This window comes from Somniosus microcephalus, chromosome 7 (genome assembly GCF_052327205.1).
Source record: "Somniosus microcephalus isolate GS21.2 chromosome 7, FLI_Smic_1.0, whole genome shotgun sequence".
NCBI lineage: Eukaryota > Metazoa > Chordata > Chondrichthyes > Squaliformes > Somniosidae > Somniosus > Somniosus microcephalus.
The window spans coordinates 258034932-258053481 of record NC_140993.1 but is presented as its reverse complement, the minus strand read 5'-3'; positions in this window follow the sequence as shown (position 1 = coordinate 258053481).

Here is an 18550-nt window from a genome sequence, read left to right as displayed (position 1 = left end):
GCTCCGTACACAGCAAAAAATCCAGGCTTCCCTGTTGCTTAGCAACATGTGCAGGAACTCCGGCCACAGACCAAGCGGACTGCAGCGGTTCAAGAAAGCGGCTCACCACCACCTTCTCAAGGGCAATTAGGGATGGGCAATAAATGCTGGCCTTGTCAGTGATGCCCAGATCCCATGAACAAATTAAAAGAAAAATCATGTCCAGCCATTAAATTCGGCGGGAACTGAGGGAAACCCATTCTTCCGGGTTACCCAAACGCATGAACTGCTCACCCCACCCCTGCATCCTCCCCACCTCCCCAATAATATTGGGGCCTAAGGCCTCGATTTTAACACCGATGGAACCTTGGACCTCTGTCTGCTCCTGTAACCAGACTTGTAGTCAAGGAACAACATCCTGTGCAATTCAAGCACAGGTAGCTCCCAGGCCCTGGATGAAAGGACATCAAAGGTCGTCTCTACTCTACCCAAGTAGAACCCACAGTTTTAAGAACAACAGTTCCTCCCCGCCCCCACCACCCTACCCAACTTCTAAGCCCTAATCCTAGGTGACAACGCACATCACAATCACTGACATCATACATATTGCTATGCACAGATGCACGACTTAAGGGTAGCGGTCACATTAGGAAGACAAATTGGAGTAAACCTTCATCTTTAGAGCTCCCTGTGCAGAGTTTCACGTGCCAGGAGCACATGTCGGGATTTCGCGCTCACACCCGTTGCACAAGCCTTCAGTTTTCCCATCTTTCCATTAAAATGAATGGACAGAAAATCATGAGCCCGTGAATTGGGCATGTGCCAAATCCTGTGATATATGCTCCCGGCTTGTGTGAAGATCTGCACCAGCAGCAGCTGAAGATGAAAATTTACCCTATTGAGGAAATAGCACCTATGAAGTTGAAGGCGGCATGTAGGTAGAGAATGTCATACACAAAGAATGTGCCTAGACAATGGCATACACAGAAAGAGCCACAAAAGGCATCCTTCCCGTATAAGTGCATCCTGTAATTTGAATGCTAGTGTAAATGGAATAGAACTCGACTATTTCAAAAGGGAAAAACTAAGTAAAGGGCTCTTAAGGAACAGGAAAAGTGCCAATTTGGTCAGCCAAAAATGGGAAAAACACTCCTTCCCATTCACTTTAATTGTTTTCCCTGTTATCCTTCGAATTACAATGACATGATTTTCATGAATCATTTGATTATATTTTAACAGCTTGCAACGCGTAGCTTAGCTTGATGGCAGGTTCATTTATTTTACTTGCTCACCTCAGATAAAGCTACGTCTTTTATTTGGAAAGCTGAAAGTGATACGAAGTGACAGTGATTAGCCATGAAAGGATGTGGGCTCTGGAGTAAGTGTATTTTATTTTCATTCTGGGGCTGCGAGTGTCATTGGCAAGGCTGGCATTTATTGCCCATCACCAGCTTGATCCAACTGAGTGGCCAGACTGGGTAAGGAGGGCAGGTTTCCTTCCCTAAAGGACATTAACAAACCAGTTGGGGTTTTCCAATCGCTTCACCAACACTTTTTATCAGCTTTAGAATTTTCAGATCTTATTTTTTTTAAACTGAATTGAAATCCTTAAACTGAACTCACAGCTTCTGGATTGTTATTCTAGAGCTCGAGATTATTGGTCCAGTGACATAACCACTACACTGCCATACCTCTGTATAAAGAGTGTGATATTTTAATGAGACTATTACAAGTTGCACCCAATTTTAACTCTGCTGAGGGTAGTTTTCTGTAGAGTCACATTTGGATTGTAAAAAAGCAAAAATATAACAAATTACAACCATCCCAACACAGAAACACCTAAATAAAGTTAAACAGTCTCAGAATAAGGGGTCGGCCATTCAGGACTGAGGTGAGGAGAAATTTCTTCACTCAAAGGGTTGTGAATCTTTGGAATTCTCTACCCCAGAGGGCTGTGGATGCTCAGTCGTTGAGTATATTCAAGACTGAGATCGATAGGTTTTTGGATACTAAGGGAATCAAGGGATATGGGGATTGGGACAATCTCCTTTTGCCTCGCACCATCATCCCTTTTGTCTCTTAATCTCTCCTGCCTTCCATCCTATCACAGACCTTCCCTTGTGTTCTTTCCTCCCCTCCCCCCTTTCCCTCCCCCTACACTTGCTTAAAAACCTGTTCCACCTCCAACTTATTCCAGTTCTGACGAAGGGTCATCGACCTGAAACGTTAACTCTGTTTCTCTCTCCACAGATGCTACCTGAACTGCTGAGTATTTCCAGCATTTTCTGTTTTTAATTCAGATTTACAGCAGCCGCAGTATTTTGCTTTTGTATTAAACATCTCGGGGTCGATTTTAACTGAGCCATGGAGGTGGGCTTGGAGACGTGCGGGGGGTTAAAAGTGCAAAACCGGCGGGCGGGAGCCCCCCACCCCTGGTTCCCGACTCCGAGCCATTTTTACTCAGGCGTGTCTGATGGTCCCGAATCCGACCTGCATCCAACAGGCGGGACTGGTCTTGAAGGCCCTTAATCACCACTAAATGATCAACTGACAAGTGACATTCGCGCCACACAAGTGCCAGGCAAAGACCATATACAACAAGAGCATACAACTATCTCCTTTGGCACTGAATGGCATTATCATTGTCCAGCAACATAAATGCTCTGGCTAATCAAGAAGGCCAGAGGTTGGGTATTCTGTGGTGAGTGGCGCACCTCCTAGTCCCGCAGATGCCTCTCTACCACCTGCAAGGCAAAACTGAGGCCTGTGATGGAAAACTCTCCACTTGTCTGGATGAGGGAAGCTGTAACAAGAAGCTCCACACAATCCAGGACAAAGAAGTATGCTTGATCGACAGCCCATCTACCAGCTTAAACATCCACCACTGGGGTACCGTGGCTGCAGTGTGTACCATCTACAAGATGCACTGCACCAACTCGCCAAGGTTTCTTCAGCAGCACCTCCCAAACCCGAGGCCGCTACCACCACAAGGGCAACAGGTGCATGGAACACCATTAGCTCCAAGTTCTGCAGGATCCTGACTTGGACATTTATCGCCATTCCTTCATCGTCTCCAGGTCAAAATGCTGTAACTCCCTACCTAACAGCATTGTGGGAGCACCTTCACCACATGGACTGCAGCGGTTGAAGAAGGCTGCTCAGCACCACCACCTCATGGGCAACCACAAGGCTGGCCTTGCTAGTGACGCCCATCTCCCAGGAATTAATACAAAGTCTAAGAAGTAAATGGTAGTAGGCTGAGTAAAAGCTAGAGTTTTAAGGAGAAGATAAAGTTGGAGAGGGGGAGGATTATAACGAATGAATTACAGAGCCTGGGACCTAAGGCAACTGGACATTTGGCCACTAATGGTAGGATGAAGGGGTGGGTGTACAAGAGGCCAAAGTTGCGGGAGGTTTGCAGCGCTTCAGAATATATAGGGAGGGGCGAGGCCAAGAAGGGATTTAAACAGGAGGATGAGAATTTTAAATGGAAGGCATTTGACGACCATGAGCCACTGTAGGTGAGCGAGCACACGAGTGATATCTGAGAAGAGAGGCTACATGCAGCAGACTTTGAAATCAGCTGAAGTATAGAGAGGGCAGAGGGAAGGAGGCCGGCCAGGGGAGCATTGAAACAATCGAGTCTAAAGATGACAAAGGAACGACGGAGGGTTTAAGCAGCAGACGGGCAGAGATAGGAGTGGAGGCGGGTAATGTGATGCAGGTGGAAGGAACTTGTATTTGTAATGGAAAGGATATGGGGTCAAAAGCTAAGTTTGTGAACAGTCAGGTTCAGCCTCAGCGAGTGGCCAGGGAGAGGGACAAAATCAAGTTGTGAGAAGGCAGAGTTTGAGGTGATGTGGAAGACGAAGGCTTAAGAACATAAGAACATAAGAAATAGGAGCAGGAGTCGGCCATTCGGCCCTTCGAGCCTGCTCCGCCATTCAATGAGATCACGGCTGATCTTCTGCCTCAACTCCATTCATCGGCCCTATCGCCATATCCCTTGATGCCCTTACTAGTCAGAAATCTATCGATTTCTGTTTTGAATATACCCAACGACTGACCCTCCACAGCCCTCTGGGGTAGAGAATTCCAAAGATTCACCACCCTCTGTGTGAAGAAATTTCTTCTCCTCTCAGTCCTGAATGTCCTACCCTTTATCCTGAGGCTGTGGCCCCTGGTTCTAGACTCCCCAGCTAAGGGAAACATTCTCCCAGCATTCACCCTATCAAGCCCTGTAATAATTTTGTATGCTTCAATGAGATCCCCTCTCATTCTTCTGAATCCAAGAGAATACAGACCTAGTTTACTCAATCTCTTCTCATACGACAGTCCTGCCATCCCAGGAATCAATCTCATGAACCTTCGTTACACTCCCTCTATGGCAAGTATATCCTTCCTTAGGTAAGGGGACCAAAATTGTACACAGTACTCCAGGTGTGGTCTCACCAAGACCCTATATAATTGGAGTAAGACTTCTTTACTCCTGTACTCAAATCCTCTTGTAATGAAGGCCAGCATACCATTTGCCTTCCTAATGGTTTGCTGCACCTGCACATTCATTTTCAGTGACTCATGTACAAGGACACCCAGGTCCCTTTGAGCATCTGCATTCACCAATCTTTCACCATTTAGCAAATGCTCTGCCTTTCTGCTTTTTCTACCAAAGTGGATAACTTCACATTTAACCACATTATATTCCATCTGCCATGTTCTCGCCCACTCACTGAGCTTGTCGAGATCACCTTGAAGCCTCTTCACATCCTCTTCACAACTGCCACTGCCACCTAGCTTTGTATCATCAGCAAATTTAGAAATGTTTCATTTAGTCCCCTCATCCAAATCATTGATGTAGAATAGCTGAGGCCCAAGCACCGATTCTTGCAGTACCCCACTCATCTATCTAAATGCACCAACCCTGCCCTTGGGACATTTTCCTCCATTAGCAGCAGAACATCTCTTTACCGCATCCTGCTGCAATCAGCTGGCCAGATCTTCGGTTCGATGAAGGAAGAGGTGGACGAGTATTGGATAGTAAGATTTCACATTATGAGGTCGGGAGACAGGATTCGTGAAGACTAATGATGGGAGGCTGTGCTCCCTGCCTGGGACGTCGTTAGGCGAGAGCTGGGTTCGGAGACAGAGCCGTAACACTAATGGGCACATGCTGCAACCTGTGCTCCAGTCCAGTGAGACTGCACCAGGAGCAGAGCCTGGCCATGTGACCCTGTCATACCGCCAGTAGGCGGGGCCTGCGCTGACTGCGCTGGCTGCTGTGTGATTGGCTCCTGGCTCCTTTGCGATGTCACCTGGAGACAGGTTTTAGCCCCTGGTTACAATTCATCAGTTGTAGTTACCGTGGGCAGGAGCTGGAGTTGACAGCTGACACTGCGAGTGAGTTTAGTCCTTAGAAATAGGGGAAAGGACAGAAAAGCACAAGGTAATACTAAAGAAATTGAATCAAACACTATTAACGACAAATATAATGATATTAAATATAATCAGAGTCAGGGAGACAGAGCTGGGAAAAACACAATCGGAGTGGATCACAAGCAGAGTGGAAGCTGGGAATGAGGTGATAGTAAAAATCCGGTGGAGAGGAGGAAGGCGGTTTCTCACATTCAGCTCAAAAGAATGAGTGCAGCCAAGAATTCTAAATTAAGTATCCAATATTTAGGTTCTTTGTATTTTGTAACTCGGTGGTTCCTGTTAAGCTTGGGTAAATAATTTAGTCTTTGGCTAGTTTGGTATGAGGAGCGAATATAAAAATTGCAGTGTAGTTTAGACATAGTTAACAGCACTTCTATAAATCACCTTGTTTCTAAGTAGATTATTTTAAGATTCTAATTAGAATGGAGGGACAGCTATGACCCGTAGCCTGCAATTCCTGTGCCATGTGGAAACTTCAGGACTCTGCATGAGTCCCGGAGGCCCATGTTTGCAGGAAGTGCCTCCAGCTGCTCGAACTCACACTGAGGGTTTCTGAGCTTGAGGGGCAGCTGGATTCGCTGCAGGACATACGGGTGGCTGAGTGTGTCCTGGATCGCAGGTTCCAGGAGGTGGATACTGCTCAGTCAGGTGGAATTCAGAATGGCAAGTGGGTGGCCACTCACAAGGGTGGGACGAGGCAGGCAGTGCAGGTATCATCCGGGAGTGTGGTACTCTCAAACCGATATTCACCATTGGTTACTGGTGAGGGTGACGGCAGCTCAAAGAAGTGCAATGCTGAGCCTGGCACCGTGAGCCAAAGGACTGCACAAGGGCTACTGGAAAGTGTAGGAATGCAGTAGTAATTGGGGATTCGACAGTCAGGGGACGGACAGGCAGTTCTGCTACCATCGATGTGAGACCCGTATGGTATGTTGCCTGCCTGCTGCTAGGGTAAGGGACATCATGGAGAGGGTGCAGAACATTCTCCTGGGGAAGGGCAAGAGCCAGAAGTCGTGGTCCATGTCAGAACCAATGAAATAGGGAGAAAGAGGGCTGAGGTCCCGTAGTCAGAATTTAAGGAGCCAGGGAGGAAGTTAAAAAGCAGGACCTCAAAGATGGTAATCTCTGGATTACTCCCAGTGCCAGGATGCACTCGTGAGAGTAGAAATAGGAATATATGGAAGGTTAATGCGTGGCTAGAGACATGGTGCAGGAGAGAGGGCTTCCGATTCCTGGGACATTGGGACCAGTTCTGTGGCAGGAGCGAGCTGTTCAACACGGACGGGTTGCACCTGAACTGAGCTGGGACCAATATCCTTGCGGGCACATTAACGAGTGCTGTTGGGGTGGGTTTAAACTAATTCACCAGGGGGTTGGGCACCAGGATGTAGTATTAAAAAGTAGAAACAAGGTGTACGGAGGACTGGGAGAGACAGTTCTAGTTAAAAGAGTTCTAAGTGTGTAAATGTACAAAGTGTGATTCATAAGGTTGGTGAGCTGCAGGCGCAAATAGCCGCGTGGGAATATGATGTAGTGGCGATAACGGAGACCTGGCTCAAAAAGGGGAGGATTGGATGATTAATATTACTGGGTACAAGGTATTCAGGAAAGAGAGGGACGGGAAAAAGGGAGGAAGGGTAGCAGTTTAGATTAAGGGAAATATTCCAGTGCTAGAAAGTGAGAATGTCCTTGAGGGGTCAAAGGCAGAGTCTATTTGGTTGGAGCTGAGAAACAATAGAGGAGCTATTACACTGCCTGGTGTATTTATGGGCCAACCTGTGGGTTGGAGATAGAGGAGCAGAATTGGAAAGACATGACTGAGAGGTGCAGCAACAATAGAATAGTGATAATGCGAGACTTTAGCTACCTCAATAGAGACTGGGATAGTAATTGTGTTAATGGCAGGGGGGTGGAGGAATTTTTGAAGAGAGTTCAGGAGAATTTTCTTGATCAGTATGTTTCCTGCACAATGAGGAAGGAGCCATTGCTGGATCTAGTCCTGGGGAATGAAGTGGATCAAGTGGAGAATGTCACAGTAGAGGTGCATCTCGGGAATAGGGATCATAGTATTGTAAGGTTTAGATTAGTTATGGAGAAAGACATGGAACAATCTAGAATAAAAATACTTAACTGAAAGAGGGCTAATTTCAGCGAATTGATGAGGGACCTGGCCCAGGTGAATTGGAGTCAAAGACTAGCAGGCAAAATGTAATGGAGCAATGGGCGGCCTTTAAAGAGGAGGTGGTTCGGGTACACTCGAGGTACATTACTACACGGTGGAAAGGGAGGGCATCCAAAGCCAGAGCTCCCTGGATGGTGAAGGAGTTGGAGAGTAGCATGAAGCAGAAAAAAGGGGCATATGACAGATGTCAGCTTGATAATACAAGGGAGAATCAGGCTGAATATAAAACATACAGAGGAGAATTTTAGAAGGAAATAAGAGGGGCAAAGAGACAGTATGAGAATAGATTGGCTGCTAACATAAAGAGGAATCCAAAGGTCTTCTGTAGGCATATTAACAGTAAAAGGGTTGTCAGAGGAGCAGTGAGACCGATTACGGACCAAAATGGAGATCTATTTGTGGAGACAGAAGGCATAGCTAAGGTAGTAAATGAAAACTTTGTGTCGGTGTTTGCCAAGGAAGAGAACTTTGACAAAGCTATGGTAAACGAGCAGGTTGGCGGGATACTGGATGAGATAAAAATAGATAACGAGGAGGTACTAGAAAGGCTGGTGGTAATTAAAGTGGATCATCACCTGGTCCGGATGGGATGCAACCTAGGATGCTGAGGGAAGTAAGGGTAGAAATTGTGGAGGTTCTGGCCACAATATTCCAAGCCTCACTGGATACAGGGGTGGTGCTGAGGACGGCAGGATAGCAAATTTTGCACCATTGTTCAAAAAAGGGTAGAAGGGTAAACCTGGCAATTACAGACCAGTCAGCGAAAATTAACAACCACTTGTAAAAGTCTGGAATAATAAAGGACAACCAGCGCAGATTTGTTCAGGGCAAATCATGTTTGCCTAAGGTGATTGAGTTTTTTGTTGAGTTAAGAGAGAGGGCAGATGAGGGCAGTGCAGTTGGTGTTGTGTATATGGACTTTCAAAAGGCTTTTGATAAAGTGCCACATAGTAGGCTTGTTAGCAAAATTGAAGCCCATGGGATAAAAGGGGCAGTAGCAGCATGGATACAAAATTAGCTTATATATATATATAAAAACAGAGAGTTGTGGTGAGAGGCTGTCTTTCGGACTGGAGGGAGGTATACCGTGGAGTTCCCCAGGGTTCCGTACTAAGACCACTGCTGCTTTGAATAAACATTAATGACTCGGACTGGGGGTAAAGGGCACATTTTCGAAGTTTGCAGATGACATGAACATGAAAGTGTAGTAACCACTGAGGCAGCTAGTAATAGACTTCAAGAGGAAATAGACAGGTACGTGGGATGGGTGGACACGTGACAGATGTAATTCAACACAGAAAGGTGGAGGAAGAATGAGGACAGTACAACTTTTAAAATGTTTTCAAAGTTTAAAAAAAAATGAAATAAAAGCTGAGGGAGCCTAAAAGGGATTTGTTTGTTTGTTTGCCCTCCCCCTGCCAGCAGTGTGTGTGCACAGGGTGCAGCCTGTCTTGGCCTTGGCCATTGAGCCTCCTATCCTGGGTGCCCTCCCCATGGGGGACTAGTGTGTCTTTGGGCCTTGTCTCAAAGGGCGCGCGCTCGGCCTCCCTGGGCGCGTGAGGCGGGCTGTCTCCTCACGCCGGCGCTCGCGCCCTGCTCAACCCTCAGCCGCAGCGCTCTGATTGGCCGCAGCGCCGCTCACGTGTCGCCCTTCTAACGGCCCCGCCCCGGGGGGAGGCGGGCGCTATAAATAGAGGTGGCGTCGCCGGGCAACGGGCAGAAAGCGGGAGGCTGCAGGAGGGGGAAGGAGGCGTGCGGCTGAACGGGCCTTGCACAGGGCGGGCGGGGAAAGCACATTCTCAGTCATTTCACACTTTTACGACAAATGCTGACAGATTGCAGCTCAACAAAATAAAAATCCGGTTACAAATTATTTCTGACCAGAAAAGGAACAAAAATATCCTGAGGAAAAACCAGGAGCTGGCAGGGCTACTTTTAGTGAGAAAGAGACTGAGGTCATGTTAGTCTGAGGGAAAGTCAGAAGAAAAGACCGCTTCAGATATTAGTGCCACATAAACTAAACACTGCTGCTGACAGGAAAGTCTTTCACTCAGATTGGACTTCATTTTAGCCCCGTGAGGTGACAGAAAAAAGGAAGAAATAATCGACCCGGGGGCAAAACCATTGAAAAGACTGAGGGATCGAGAAGGGCACAAACATTGGAGGGAAAAGTTGAGTAAATAAGGTGGCCAACCTCAGGAAGGTTTGGGCAAAACTCAGAGTGACAGGGAAGATCCTGAAGAGGGCAAGGCCATGTCTGAGAAGAGGAAATCGGAGGTGAGATGATGGCAGATTTGAAATGGAAACCAGAAAGAAAATGCTGGAGAAATGTATTGTTTGCAACTTGAGATGGGGAAGATTCAGCTGCTCAGTCCCAAAAGATACCAATCACATTAATACTGTCAGTAGGGAGTGGCGGAGTTCCCCAGTGTTTAGATTGGATCACTAACATTAATATTGAGCAGTGAGACCATTTGGCCCATCGAACTTATCCTTCCAGTAGAAACCTAAAATTCCCTTATCACAATATCTAACTGCTTAAATTAATTCATTTTTCGTTTTTTGCCTCTACTACCCTCCCCAGTGACCATTGCAGGTACTGATAATTCCTGCTGTGACCATAGTTCTGAACTCTTTTACCAGGTTTATCCTAGTCTTGTAGTTACAATTTAACTGAAAGTACTGCTGTGGATTTGCCTTTCCTATTCCTATTATTACTTTAGGTCTGATCAGAGACTGAGCAAACCTCCCAGAACATGAGGAGTGATCTGATCGAGGTGTTTAAATAGAAGGTCCACCACCATCTTCTCAAGGCAACTAGGGACGGGCATTAAAGATGGTCTTGTTAGCATTGACCACATCCTGAGTAAAAATTAAAAAGGAAATTGACAAGATAGATGAGTTCCAGTACTCATTTTGCTAATATGGGGATCTGTAATAAAGGGACATCTATTTAAAATTAGAACTCAGCTGTTGAAAATTTAATACAGGAGAAAATTCTTAACGCAAAATGTAGTCGGATTGTGAAAAGCACGACCACAGGAGGCCATTGATGCAGATTTAATTCAGGTATTTAAAAGGGGATAGATACTTAACGTGGGGGAAAATGAGGTTGAAAAAGTAGATCTACCATTGTAAATAACATGGCGAAGCTTGCTGAATGGTGTTTTGCTGTGTTCCTTGAAGTTACTAGATTGACCTCGACTATGACGTTCGGGTGAGTGTGAATAATTTCACACTGAAGGGGAGGAATCGGAGGCATTCACTATGGATGTCCTTGAACAACTGGCTCAAAAACAGCAGTACTAAAAAACCTGCTGGAAGGTGTTTGACTACAGTTTTCTATGGAATGTTGCATGTGAGCATAAAGAAGGTGAGGAAGAATAATTTAGAAAAGGGGATGGTGTGTGGTATCATTTTTAGCCATTTTGTTTTGCTTTTCGAGACATCCTCTGGAGCAAGGTAGCACCAACACTGATTATAGAAGGTCTTGAGACAACTTTCCGTCAAGACATTTCAACATCATGCTGCCACGATATTGATGGCTCCCAATAACGGCTGGCTGTGCCGGCCCATTCAAGTGGTGTGGAGGATATTCTTTTAAAGATTGGCAGATTTGACAGGGTAGCTAATCTTACATTTGTAGAGCTCTAGTTTGTGAAGATTACAGATTTAGGCCTAGAAATTCGGTGGGCTGCGCCACCAGTTAGCGCCTAAAGAGGGCACTCAGTGGCTTTAGCGCCACTGGCCACGCCTCCCGCGATATTTAGCGGGGTGCTAATGGCGGCATTAGCCTGTAGCGCTGCGCCGCCACTGATGACGTCATCGGTGTGCGCAGCGCCCCGCTACCGCCCCGAGTGCAATATTGGGTCGCGCCCCCCACTGTAGCGCCGGTCGCAATTCACGACCGGTTCAGGGGGGCCTACCTGTGGCGGTAGTGGTGCTACTTAAGGGGGAGGTGCGGGGCGGCCATTTTTTTCGGTGGCCGCCTGCCAGCACCTCCTCGCGCCGCCCTCCCCGGCCTCCTGATCCCCCACCCCGGGCAGTGCCGGCTGTGTCCCGAGTGCCCGGCACTTCTCCTCGGTGCCGGGCTCTTTTGCCGGCACTCGCAATTGGTGATCGCGCTGGTGCAGGCCCCTCCCCCTTAAGAAGGAGAGGAAGGCCTGCAGTACCGCAGCGCGCCGTGCCGCAGCATGTGGCGCTGCGGCACGTTGCGCTGCGATATTCAGTTGCAGCGCCCCAAGCAGGACGCGGGGCACCTCGAGCAGCGCCCCGCTTCCGTTTGGGGCGCTGAAACTGAATATCGGGAGGGCGCAAGCGGCTCCGCCCGGAGCGCAAATTCCGGCGCCCAGGCGAGCTTGGCGCCCCAAACACGGCGCCACCGAATTTTTAGCCCTTAATGCCTAGATGTATCAGAAATTACATTCATTTTACTTCTCCAGATTCTCGAGAAGCTTAAAGACATTGCCGTTTATCTTTCCAAAGATGATTGGGCAGAGCTAAGTGAATGGGTAGACATCCGTTATAAGAAAGTGCAGCAGAACTATGAAACCATGCTTGCAATAGGTTTGTACAAAATCAATTATTTTCTTCCTTTCAACATTTCTCCCTTTCTGTCCTGAACACTCTGATTCGTACTGGCATACAGTTCTTCCAATATTACACCCAAGTGGATGTTCTCCTCATATGTCGTTAGATATTTTGGCTGGGATTTTCCATTTCACCGCTGCTGGTACAGATTAGGAACGCATATCAGGAAATGCAGCACCTCCATCCTATGATTCACTGAATATTAATTTATGACTGTATCGGTGCCGTCTCCTGCTCTCGCCCTGAACTAGAAAATTTCATTCACATTTGCTTCCAATTTCCACCCTTCCCTCACCTTCACATGCTCCATCTCCGACTCTTCCCTTCCCTTCCTCGACTTCTCTGTCTCCATCTCTGGGGATAGGTTATTGACAAACATTCACTACAAGCCCACTGACTCCCACAGCTACCTGGACTACACTTCCTCCCACCCCGCCTCCTGTAAGGACTCTATTTCATTCTCCCAGTTTCTCCGTCTCCACCGCATCTGTTCTGACGATGCCACCTTCCATACCAGTGCTTCCGACATGTCTTCCTTTTTCCTCAACCGACGATTCCCCTCTACCGTGGCTGACACGGCCCTCGACCGTGTCCGTTCTATCTCCCGCACTCCTGCCCTCACCCCTGCCCCTCCCTCCCGGAACCACAATAGGGTTCCCCTTGTCCTCACCTTTCACCCCACCAACCTCCACATTCAACTGATCATCCTTGGCCATTTCCGCCACCTCCAAAATGACCCTACCACCAAACGCATCTTCCCCTTACCTCCGCTTTCAGCATTCCGTAGGGACCTCTCCCTCCGCGACACCCTAATCCACTCCTCTACCACCCCCAGCACCCCTTCCCCTTTGCCCGGCACCTTCCCGTGCAAGCACAGGAGATGCAACACCTGCCATTATACCTCCCCCCTTCCCACTGTCCAGGGCCCCAAACACCCCTTCCAGGTGAAACAGCGATTTACTTGTACTTCCTTCAATCTAGTATACTATATTCGCTGCTCACGATGTGGTCTCCTCTACATTGGGGAGAACAAATGCAGATTGGGTGACCGCTTTGCGGAACGCCTCCATTCAGTCCGTAAGGGGGACCCTGAGCTCCCGGTGGCCTGTCACTTTAATTCTCTGCTCCATTCTCACTCAGACCTCACCGTCCTCGGCCTCTTGCATTGTTCCACGGAAGCTCAGCGTAAACTCGAGGAACAGCACCTCATCTTTCGATTAGGCATTCTACAGCCCTCTGGACTCAACATCGAGTTCAACAATTTCAGATCATAACCTCGGCCCCTATCACATATATATATATATATATTTTCTTCCCCTCCCACGTGGCAGCTGTCCTTCATTCTGCCAGTGCAATTCAAACTCCAACTAGAGCCATCCTTTGTTCCTTAATCTGTCCCATTACCACCTCCTCTTGCCTTGAATATCTCTTAATGTCTCTCAATGTCTCTTAATCTCTCCTGCTTTCTATCCTATCACTGACCTTCCCTTTTGTTCTTTCATCCCCTCCCCCTTTTCCCAGCCCCTAACTTGCTTTAAAATCTGTTCCCTTTCCTGCTTTTTTCCAGTTCTGACGAAGGGTCTTCGACCTGAAACGCTGACTCTGTTTCTCTCTCCACGGATGCTGCCCTGGCCTGCTGAGTTTTTCCAGCGTTTTCTGTTGTTATTTTGGATTTCCAGCATCCGCAGTATTTTGCTAGAATATTAATTTAATTGCCTTGAAAAAATCCTGTCTGAGTGTTGGTAGTCGTGTGGTGTGCGGGACAGCATGGCTGATCCTGATCTCACCTGACTATCAGAACACCTCCTATTGTGACAATATGGGTTTCCCCCCACTCTTTGTGCAAAACTACTAAATGATTGTCATTAAAACTAAATGAAGAATAAAAACAGTAAATATTGGAATAAGGGAGGAAAGCTCTACATCTCAGATGCCATCAAGGACCTTCCTTTCCCTCGGAACTGAGAGTGACCGTCAGCTGTCACAAGTGTTAATCTCCTTCCTTTGGACTCTCCAATGGGTCCAATAGGGAGCAGTGGCATAAACAAATACTGGGAGAACAAGACTCTTAGAGGGCATGGGTCTGAGTGCTGTGCTCCCAGCTCCCCAGCATAACATAAAAGCACCTTTTTGTCTGATCAGTCTGTGCTGGATTTAAATCCAGATGCCATTGATGAAAGGAAAGCCTCTGTGCTGCTCTTACCTGATATTATTCTAAAAAGGTTCGATTCAACAGATGCCTTACGTCAGTAAGTTAAGTCAAATTAAATACAGGCAATTATCAGCTGTAGATGAGTGGAATATTTTAATTTTCACAGGATTGAATGTACCAAAACCAGCACTCATGTCAAGACCTAGCAGTGGGCGCCAACCCCGTGTGTATGTTTCTAGTGACTTGGATGAGGAGTGGACGCCTAAACGTCTTGTGAAAAACCCACCAAGTAAATTGAATGTGTTTTCTTTGTCAAAGTATTAAATGTGCTTTTTTATCACCCTGATTATAACCAGTTTGTCCAGCAGCTAGTACATATTTTTGTCAGGAGGCAGTTACTTTGAAGTTTTGGAGAGCTGGAGAGGTAAGTAAATGTCTGATCACATTTTCCCTTATACTTGTGTAAGTTTTCTTTTCCAATGTTTATCTGCATAATGTATTGATTTTTTCAAGCCTGAATAAATTAGATGGGGTCGATTTTAACTCAGGGGCGGGGAATTGTTGGGTTCCCCGAATTTCGTGTTTCCCACATGAATCTAAATGGGTGTGTGAGATTGATGCAATTTTAACTCAATTGGCCAATTGATTTCCAACATGTGGGAACCCTTGGCAAATGAGTATTTCCAGTCAGAAAGTCGCATAATATGACGTCATCATTGCTGCTGCATTTAAGGTCTGCAACAAGCCTTGCTTCTTCTGCAGGCTGCCAACCTTTTGGCATTTGATGGCACAGGAACCTGCAGGAACAATGGCCAGCGGGAGGCCAAGATCATCTCCTAAATTTGATGAGGCATCACTGCAGGCATTGTTGGATGGGGCTAGGGCCCACAGGGAGGTCCTGTTCCCTTCTTCAGGGAGGAAGAGGCCTCCTAGTCAGACCAAGGCTGTGTGGCTACAGGTGGCTGGGGAAGTCAACTCCTTGGGGCTCACACGGCGCACCTGGATGCAGTGCAGGAGAAGATTCCATGACCTTCATCGAACTGGAAAAGTAAGTATGAAGTTTCCATCACCCTCAATCTGATCCCCATTGCCTTTCCTCACCAGCACTCAGCTTTAGCGATCTCTTCCTCCACATCCCACTTGACACTCACATCCATGCACCCTTAGCCATTCCCTCTCTCTCTATGCTCACATTCATATAACTATTTGACCATGCAGCCCTCACACTCCCTCTCACTCTGATGCTTTGAACGCAACTGACAACACACAGGGAGGGCCCTTGGTCTTGCAACCTCACTCCATCTTTGTCTCCTTCTAAGTATCAATGCTGTGCAATCTCTACACTCACTCCCTCATTCTCACTCAACCTCCACTTGTCTCCCTCATTGCAGGAAAAGAGAGCTCACAACAGGAGAGAGCGAGCCAGGACAAGAGAGGGCCACCCTCATTAGCCCAGCTCACCCCCTGGGAGGAAGCCGTCCTGGAGATTGTCGGGGCTGACAGAGATGCGGAAGTTGGGGAAGGACAGACAGGTGCATCCCCGCAAGCTGATGACAGAATAGTTTTCCATCTCTCTCATTGGCATTGCATGAGTCGCTGATAATGATTCTGAAGCTTCATCATATGGACTTATGATCATCTGCAAAATGCAATGTGCATGTAACCTTGGCATCACATCTCTAACTCTTTCCATTACTCCCCTACAGGACCATCGAGAGCCCCCGTCCCCACTGTGCAGGAGGAAGACCATGAGATTCCAGACTTCTCAGAGGAATCTGCAACCTCTGAGGGCGCAGCGTCAGCAGAAATAAGCGCACCCAGCACCAGCGCAGACACTCACACCTCAGTGGGACCCTCGGGACATAGAGTAGCGTTGTCACCTGGTGTACCACAGCTCACAAGTGAGCATCAGCAGATTGTGGAGACAGGGACAGCAGTGGAGAGTCCTCATCGGAGGGCGCAGGACTCTGCCAGCTCAGTTCAGCTGCATGTCGACCCTCTGCATCTGGGTCCATCCATAAGATCAGAGGTGATGGAACTCCATGCACAGATGCAGGAGTTTATGGCAGGTTTTGTCTCCAGGGTCGCTGCGAGTGTGGAGCGAATGGAGGAGTCCATAGCGACAATGAGCAGAGCCTTTGTGGAGTCAATGGCACATGAACGCATCAACGCGGAAAGGATGGCTACCTACGTGGAAATGATTGCTGCCTCCGTGGTAAGGCTGGCTACCGTAGAGGAGAGGACGGCTATGGTAGAGGAGAGGAGGGCTACGATAGAGGAAAGGAGGGCTACGGCCATGGAGGAGGTTAGTCGCCAGGGCAAATCCATGTTGACTTTGTCCGATCCTGTCACTGTTTTCCAAGTGCTTGACTAATCTACTGGAATTTTTTGAGGATGTAACTGGTAAAATAGATAAGGGAGAACCAGTGGATGTGGTGTATTTGGACTTTCAGAAGGCTTTCGATAAGGTCCCGCATAAGAGATTAGCGTGTAAAGTTAAGGCACATGGGATTGGGGGCAAGGTACTGACTTGGATAGAGAACTGGTTGGCAGACAGGAAGCAAAGTGTTGGAATAAATGGGTCTTTTTCCGAGTGGCAGGCAGTGACTAGTGGGGTACCGCAGGGATCGGTCCTAGGACCCCAGCTATTCACAATATATATTAATGATCTAGATGAGGGAACTAGATATAATATCTTCAAGTTTGCAGATGATACAAAGCTGGGTGGGTGTGTGTGCTGTGAGGAGGATGCCGAGAAACTCCAGTATGATTTGGACAGGTTGGGTGATTGGGCAGATGCATGGCAGATGCAGTATAATGTGGATAAATGTGAGGTTATCCACTTTGGTGGCAAAAACAGGAAGGCAGTTTATTATCTGAACGGCAATAGATTGGGAGAAAGGGAAGTGCAACGAAACTTGGGTGTCCTTGTGCACCAGTCGCTGAAGGTAAGCATGCAGGTGCAGCAGGCTGTTAAGAAGGCAAATGGTATGTTGGCCTTCGTAGCGAGAGGGTTTGAGTACAGGAGCAAGGATGTCTTGCTGCAGTTGTACAGGGCCTTGGTGATACCACACCTTGAGTATTGTGTGCAGTTTTGGTTGTCTTACCTGAGGAAGAATGTTCTGGCCATGGAGGGAGTGCAGCGAAGATTTACCAGACTGATACCTGGGATGGCAGGAATGACGTATGAGGAGAGGTTGGGTCGATTGGGCTTATACTCGCTGGAGTTTGGAAGAATGAGAGGGGATCTCATTGAAACTTATAAAATTCTAACAGGACGAGACAGTCTAGATGCAAGAAGGATGTTCCCGATGGCGGGGGAGTCCAGAACCAGGGGTCATAGTCTAAGGATAAGGGGTAAGCCATTTAGGACTGAGATGAGGAGGAATTTCTTCACCCAGAGAGTGGTGAACCTGTGGAATTCTCTACCACAGAAGGCAGTTGAGACCAATTCATTAAATATATTCAAGAAGGAGTTAGATATATTTCTTAATGCTAAAGGGATCAAGAGATACGGGGAGAAGGCAGGGACAGGGTACTGAATTTGGATGATCAGCCATGATCTCATTGAATGGCGGAGCAGGCTCGAGGGGCCGAATGGCCTACTCCTGCTCCTATCTTCTATGTTTCTATGAAGAAGGGGGTGTCTTATGAAGAAAGGTTGAGCAGGTTGGGCATATACTCATTGGAGTTTAGAAGAATGAGAGGGGATCTTATTGAAACATAGGATTCTGAAGGGGCTTGACAAGGTCGATGCAGAGAGGATGTTTCCCCTCGTGGGGGAATCTCGAACTAGGGGGCATAATTTCAGAATAAGGGGGCACCCTTTTAAATCGGAAATGAGGAGAAATTTCTTCTCTCAGAGGGTCGTGAATCTTTGGAATTCTCTTCCCCAGAGAGCTCTGGAGGCTGGGTCAATGAATATATTTAAGGTGGAGACAGACAGATTTTTGAATTGTAAGGGAGTCAAGGGTTATGGGGTGCGGGCAGGGAAGTGGAGTTAAGGCCAAGATTAGATCAGCCATGATCTTATTGAATGGCGGAGCAGGTTCGAGGGGCTGAATGGCCTACTCCTGCTCCTACTTCTTATGTTCTTATGTTCTTATGTTCTTTGCTTTGTGAAGGGAACATGAACAATGAAAACAGCATCAACCAGCAGATTGGACAGAAGCTGGTGAACTTGGAAAGGTTTGTCTTAACCTGTTGATCGTGTA